Raw genomic sequence first — 7,948 nt, 5'->3', positions numbered from 1 at the left:
ATCTGGTCAAATGCCCTCATTTTACCCAGTTGACGCTAGCTGTGCCTTTACTCAGAGATTGCAAATGACTTTTACATGTGACTTTGACTTCTGTCACAGTGTCTCTGTAGATGAGAGGCAATTCATGAGCTGTCTATGCTAGGGCTCCTCTAATGAAACACAGTTCTGAATTGGGATAGTCATCTAGCTTTTTATATCCAATTCTGGTTTTGCATTTGTTATATTTATAATTATAAATTATGTAAATTATGCATTTGTTATATATTTATGATTATACATTCCCTAAAACAAAAGGAAGCAAACGAGAAAGGAGAAGAGGGGACACTTACTTCTTCACTTCAATTCTTTGCTCTGCTATGGGACTCCTGGCCTGAGAAGACAGTACAAGCCTCAGAGATTATTACAGGCTGCCTTTCCTTCACCCTGGGCAACTGCTCTTGGAAAGGTAAAATCAGAATCATTATATAAATACAATCAACGTATTTTGAATTTTAAATTTTTAGCTTTTTTAATATTGAAGTATTATCTAAAACAAAATAAATTTTGTTAAAAAAAAAGACAGTGGAAAATACAGAGACAGAGAGGATGTGGAATAGACAGACAGAGAAGGGAAATAGATGTTTTTCCATAATGTGAGATCTTAAAAATTTGAGAACATGGATCAGAGATGACATTTATGCTAATGGATGGAGACAGGATGGCATATTTGGCAGCATTCCTGGTCTAGTCAATGAGGTCCTCAACATTAGCAGTCAGTAATAATTGGTATAGACCTTAGCACCAAGGTCAGGCCCCACGGCAGATGTTTAAATCTGTGGTGGTCGCCGATGGAGTTGTCTCTCTGGTGAGTACTGATGGCATAGTTGACACTTTAGCGATAGCAATAACTGGCATATTCAGAGAGCAAAAAAAAGGAAGACAAAATGCTAAAAATCATGCAGTAGTCATGGTGACAACTAACTTCTTGGAGCATCGACACTTCCAGGAACCTCTCAAAATTAGGTAGGAAGAAATTGAGGAAGACTAGATTTCCTGAAGAGTAAATAGGAACACGCAGTGTCAGAGAAATTTTATTTTGTGGATTTGTTTTTTATCTTCTTTTATTGCTAGACTAAAGAAGTCTAACAAATAAAGGTTTCCTTCTGTAAATAATCTTATTTGCTCATTTAAGAAAGAAATCAGGAGACAAAAAGAAAAATCATCACCTTGATCTAAGGAATTTCTGTATACAAGAAAATACAAAAATCTAAAACAAGTAGCTGTATCTCTCTCTTTTTTCTGCCATATAAATTGGGAAAAAGAATATAGATGTTCAGAATAATTAAATTGTTTACAATGCACGTTGAGTTCAAAGCCAAGTTCCTCAGTGCTCAATATAGAAAAAACTATTGTGGAAAATATTATTCTCCCACCTTTCCAAATGTTCATATTCTAGTCATGCTACATAAACTTGTCCCCCAGTGAAAAGAACATACAGACACTTGACTTGAGTGTCTTAATTTTTCTGCAGCATAAAATGAAATTTATAATAATCCAAAATCAACCTTGGCATTTTTCTTGTTGTCTCCTCTGCTAAACAATGGCCTATTGGTGGTTACTCATGTTTGCTATACCAGTTTTCCATATTTGTGACAAAGAGGTCTTAGCTTGGTCACAGACTTTCAAAAATAAATGCTGAATAGGTTCATATTGGCTATTGCTCTTTTTTTTGTTTGTTTTTCTCTTTTCCTTACTTTGCTTAAATACCCATGGTGAATAATGATATGGGGAGTTTGCTTGTGTCTTACTGTAATCTATAGCACAATGGCTTTAATACAGTTAGCATGATCTGCCATTTCTCCCTACAAATAATTACTTCAACATTATTTGATGCTCATACATTATCTTTGAGGCTTCGAATCCCATGATTTGAACCATGTGTTTCATCCATGGTTGTAGGTCTAGGTTAGGTTGTGTTAAAATTGTGTAACTTCTTAGAAGCTGGAAAAACCTTAGGACAATATCAAATAAAATTACATTTTCTCTTTATAAATGGACATTAAAAATCAAATTTATTGTTAAATTTTGACATTTAACCAAAAGGAAATCCAATTTGGAAGTAGTTACAGGGCATTTCTGAAATGAAAGATGAGATTTGAGGTCAAAAGTGAAGACTATGCCTTTTATTTTTTCAGCCATTTTCTTTTTCCCAACGCGTCTCTGGGTAAATCAGGTGCTTATTATAGTCATTATTGAATTCTCTCCAATTTATGGTATTATGTATTTCTTATTCTCATAAAACTGTCTGCAAGAATAGGTTTTTCTATATCTAGAAAATAAGAAATTTACAAATCTACAAACCAGGACCTATAAAATAATATTCTTATTCAAAAAGATCTCACAAATTGTATATGTCACAGATATTTTATTTATTTTCTTTCCTCTCAGGTACACTCACATATAAATATGAATCTTACAACTTTTTCCCTCAAAAGCTTTAGTATGATATTAATATATAAATGATTTCAAATTTTAGAGAAAATATAGCAGCATTAATATTATGAATGTGAGGACAAGGCAACATAAATATGAAAAGAAATAAATAAATGACTATTTATGTGTTTAACCACATCTTTTAGCATAATAGGTTTAGTCACAATAAAATTTATTTATTTTTTTGTCACAATAAAATTTAAATAAGTAATCATATATTATTTCAGAGCTGTTTTAGTCTGAGAATTGTGGTGTATTGCCATTTACAGTAAGCTGTGTTCTTAATAAACTGAAAGAAATATTATGTTTTTTATTCTAAGTCAAAAGAAAATGATGGATCTTAAAAGAAATATAAAACACAAACTGTAAAACATGACCTGTATGCCTTGCTCCTGGAGTTCAAAGTTGAGAAAATTACGTTCGTACAGTAACAGTACTATCTGCCTGAGATGACTTGCCTCAAGTGGAGATTTCTTTCTTTCTTTTTTTAACATAAAAAAAGATTTATTTATTTATTTATTTCATAGAGATAGAGAGAGCATAACTGGGTAAGAAGCAGAGGGAGAGGGATGGAGAAACCCAAGCAGACTCCATGCTGAGTGCAGAGACTGATACAAGTCTTCATTCCCAGACCCATGAGATCATGACCTGAGCTGAAACCAAGAGTCGGATACTTAACTGACTGCATCACCCAAGCACCCCCTCAAGTGAAGATTTCCACATATCTAATCTACAAACTGGTTAGGACACTGCATGGCAGCAAGCCAGGGTCTCCCACACCTTAATGGACCACTGCTGATAAAAGTCTCCTACTCCCATGACCTGTGTTTGGGATAACTTAGTCTGAAAATGTGTTCACACAATTACTGGGCTTTGTTTGTTATACCTAAGTTACTCAGTAAGTTTTCTGTCTGTTTGATAAACCTGTTTCCTTAACCCTTTGATCTTTGTTCCCAATGCTGCTCTTTGTGAAAACAACTTGATCATAAACTTCAAACCAGTTAAATTGCCTCAAATCATTTGAAATACAAACCTATGCCTCCCTCTACAACAAATTTGACTACATACTTCCAGATTTTTACCCAACTCTCTGAGCAAGTCTTTTTCTAGTTTTTTTTCATGTTTTCAGAGAACATTTATTGACCAAAAAAAAAATGTTCATGACAAGTCGTTAAATAGAAACTGTAAGTCATAAGAGTATATTTGAATATATGTATCCCCCACCCCCTAACCAAAATTCATCAAGAGTATATTTGAATATTTGTATCCCCCACCCCCTAACCAAAATTCATATGCTGAAGCCCAGACCCACAATGTGGTGGTTTTGGAAGTGAGGTTTTGGGAGGCAATTAGGTTTAGATGAAGTCATGAGGCTAGGCCCCCATGATGGGACTAGTGTCCTTATAAGAAGAGAAAGAGAACCAGAGCTCTGTTTCTGACATGTAAAAATACAGCAAGAAGGTGACCATCTACAAAGCAGGAAAAGGGTTCTCACCAGGAATTGAATTTGCCAGCACCTAGATCTTGGACTTCTCAGTCCTTAGAATTGTGAGAAATAAGTGTTGTTTAGGTTACCTGATCTGTGTTATTTTGTCACAGTAGTCTAAGCTAACTTAGAATGCATAGTGAGTTCCCATGTTCTCCCATTGTTTTTTACATGAATCTTCATCTAGGATGCCTAGATTAGAATCGCCTCTGAATTCCAACAGTTTAATCCACTGGTTCCTTGTATGACTGATTCAATCTCTTCTCCAAGATGTTTTCAAAAACTAGGAAATCTATGCTTTTTTAGGACTTATTTCAAAGACATATGCACCTAGCTAATATAAAATCAGGATATTTACATCATGGTGGGAAGCACCTTAATCTTAGCAGGTACTGGATAAGCTATAAAAATATGAACCGACATTGACTGTGTATGTTTCAGGCACTGAGTTAAAATTTCACATACCTTATATAATTCAACCAATAACCCTCAAGGGAATCACTGATATTATTTCCATAATATAGAAGAGGAAATTGCAACCTGGAGAAGTTAAGGGCAAGACAACAGACCCCAAATGGGGTTGCTAATACTAAACCCCATGTCACTAAACTAATACTTAATTACAGTTTTGGTTGTAATGGAATCTTAAGCCAGTCAATCAGGTATTGTCTGATCAGTATTAGTTAGAAAATCTGCCTGTTATACACCTGCCATCATCTAAGGAAAAGTAACCTTGCAATAACCAACCACTTATTCTGCCTAGTATAACTTCTTTGTTCCTGCTCCCTTCTGCCTATAAAAGATTTTCATTTTGTATAGATCTTTGGAATTTCTTTCTATCAGCTAGATTGGTTGCTTCCTGATTTGTGTATCATTGAATAAAGTCAATAATATCTTTCAAATTTACTTAGTTGAATTTTGTTTTTTAAGACAGAGGTTATGTTACTTATTTATGGTCAAACAGCAGAGAGCAGTTCCGACTCAGCCCCAATGCCTATCTGATTCCAAAGGCAATATTCTTGCCTATATCATGTTGACTTTTGTGTATAGAATGTTAATTTTATCCACCTCTGAAAATGGTGAGGTAAAGAAGATGACCTCATTTCTTATTTCTTTGGACATGGTGTATTCCCTGTATCTGAGTATATTTTAGAGTCATTTGAGGTTAATTTTTCTTTTTTTGTTTTAAAATTATATTGAATGTTCATGACAGTCTAGAGCTTATTAGTCAGGCCGTAAGAACTATGGTGCTAATGAGTTTCAGTTTCAGGTAGGTATTTTGCTAGCCTTGGCTAGCCATTCACAGACACATTTAATTGGTTTTAAGGAGCTTTGAGGATTGAGTCCGTCACCAAAAATAGAAACAAAACAAAACAAAAACAAAAGCTAGTGCTGTAGTGTATGATTGGTGGTTCACATGACTTCATGAATCAAATTTAATTTTATTTTAAATAATAAATACTTGAATTGCAGTAATATGTAGTAAGTTATTTATGTTTATCATAAGGTTTTAAAATAAATAGTATCTCAACATAATCTTTGTATGACACATCATGAAATATTAATAATAAATTGAGACTATAAAGACAAGAATATTGTCATGATTTTGCAAGTGATTTTTAAAACTTAAAAATCTGAAAGTTAATTGGTTAGGAGTAGAACATGCCATTTCACCGGCCGAGTGCCTTGAGAAAATTTCTTCACGTTGGAAAGGTAATTTGAAAGCCCAAATTTGCTTACTATACTTTATTGATTTTAATTTTTATATAAAATTTTACAATCCATAATTTGTCTATAAGACTTAAGAAACCAAGGCAACCTGCTTAAGAGAATTCATGGTTTTAATCCTTAGGTTATAAATGGGAATAAACTATGCAGCCAGAGACTAGATTATTCCCAGGTCTACTCTCATCTAGGTGAGGCCTTGGAACCAGTACTTATCAATAAAATGTGAGTTAAAGTGTGATAGCAGATAGTTCTTCATGTTTCTCTTACATTTCTGTGAGTCTTGTGAACAGAGGCATTGACTACATTCTGTTTAGGGCAGCGTTTTTAAGGATACTTGCATAGTAAAATGGCCCCAGAAAATAGAAATAATGTCTCCTTCTGGAGAAATGGCAAGCTCACTTACAGCCTTGGAAAATGAAGACAGTGTCTACCTGTGGAGCATAGGGCATAGAAGTACTAAAATAATAATAAAAATAATAATAACAATATTTCCTTGGAAGCAGAGGATGAATATGATTACACCTATTACCAAAAATTCTAGTTCTGTAAGCTCAGAGATTTTCTATTATAAAATAACCCACTGTGTGTTCAGGTATCTGCCCTTCTTTATATTGCCCTATAGAGTTCAAGGCTTGGGAACAGGCGAAAAAAAAAAAAAAGCTGACACTGCCTTGTATACTACTGGCGTAACTAATAAATTGTCTTTTGTCTCTGACTTCAGAGTCTTGTGTTTTCCAAAAGCATTCGGAAATGCTGACCATGAAGCTGTGGTCAGTGCAGGGAAGGGAAAGAACAAAACAAAACAAACCTCTTTAGCTATCCTCCTAGGTTCAAAGTCTGGGGCCCTGAGATCAAACTGATAAAAGAGAGTTTAACAGGAGGAAAAAAAAAACACATTTAATAATTTATGTGCACATGGGAGTTCACAAAGAAATATGACTCCAGAAGGTGGCCTGAATTTGGTGCCTTGTATACTATCCCAAAGGGTGACAAAGTGTGAGGAGGATGTTAGACAAAGCAATAGAGGATTGAAGCCTCTTGAGGAGGGAGTAAATTATGGAAAGGTGATGAGGAACGTATGGTAAACAAGAGTTTTTCAGTAAGGTTTGTTATGCAGAGTCTGAACTAATAGGAGGCCAGTCATCTCAGATGATTAAGTGTTCCTCTGGTAAGAGCTGTTCTCCTCTTCCTGGTACAGGAGAAGATGCATTTACAAATTTAAATTTACTTTATAAATGCAAAATTCCTTTACAAAAAATATTGCTCTGTTTAGAGCTTTTCCTGTGTCTGCTCTTCAATTGCCTTCAGCTGAAAATAAGTCTTATGTGAAAGTTGTATATTTTAGGGTTGCATATTCTGGTCCCCTTCACAGGTTAGCTGGCAAGTAGGGTAAAAACTCAAACTCTTCACAGTTCTTGATGGTTTTGGCTCTGAAGATGGGATGCTGACAGAGACATGGATTTTTGGAAGAGGAAAGACAAAAGCCCCACATTCTGGGATCAGTGAAAAGAGAAAACTACCCAATGGGTGTTGTCATCCAAGTGTTGAATGGGGGAAGGGAATAATGGGCAGCACTTGCTCTGCCTGGTAATGAAAGTTAAAGGCTGACTAGTGAAAAATATGTTTGAAACAAATGGTGCCTTGGTCAAGCAAGCAGAGGAAGAGGTATTATCAGGGCAAGCAGAGGAAGAGGTATTATCAAGAAGATGGGGGGCAGCCTGGGTGGCTCAACGCTTTAACACTGCCTTCAGCCCAGGGCCTGATTCTGGAGACCCGGGATCGAGTCCTGCATCGGGCTCCCTGCATGGAGCCTGCTTCTTCCTCTGCCTGTGTCTCTGCCCCTCTCTGTCTCTCATGAATAAATAAAAATCTTAAAAAAAAAAAAAAAAAGAAGATGGGGTGGCTTCTCCACAGCTTCATCTGAAAGGCCATGTAATTATGGTTACTGATCCAGTATCTCAGCTGAAATAATGTTGGCAATGAGTACCTTGCAATGCAATTTGGAACTTTACATGTACTGAAAGCATTAGAATTTATTTGGTTGAGCTGAGTGACTGCTGAAAGTGAAAACAAATGTGCCTTGGTCACTAATGAGGAACCACTCTCACCCTCTTCACTCATCTGACTCATTCTTCTATTCCAGTTTCATCTGCTTTAAGGATAAAGTGGTAGAGCCAAGGTCTTTCTGATCCCAAGGAGGACTGAAGACCATAAACACTTTGAACTTTGGGATAGGGAGGATTTCAAACCTTTATCACTATG

Source organism: Nyctereutes procyonoides, unplaced genomic scaffold (genome assembly GCF_905146905.1).
Source record: "Nyctereutes procyonoides isolate TBG_1078 unplaced genomic scaffold, NYPRO_anot_genome, whole genome shotgun sequence".
In the NCBI taxonomy this organism is placed as follows: domain Eukaryota; kingdom Metazoa; phylum Chordata; class Mammalia; order Carnivora; family Canidae; genus Nyctereutes; species Nyctereutes procyonoides.
The sequence above is the reverse complement of the archived record's forward strand: the minus strand, read 5'-3'. Positions refer to the sequence as shown.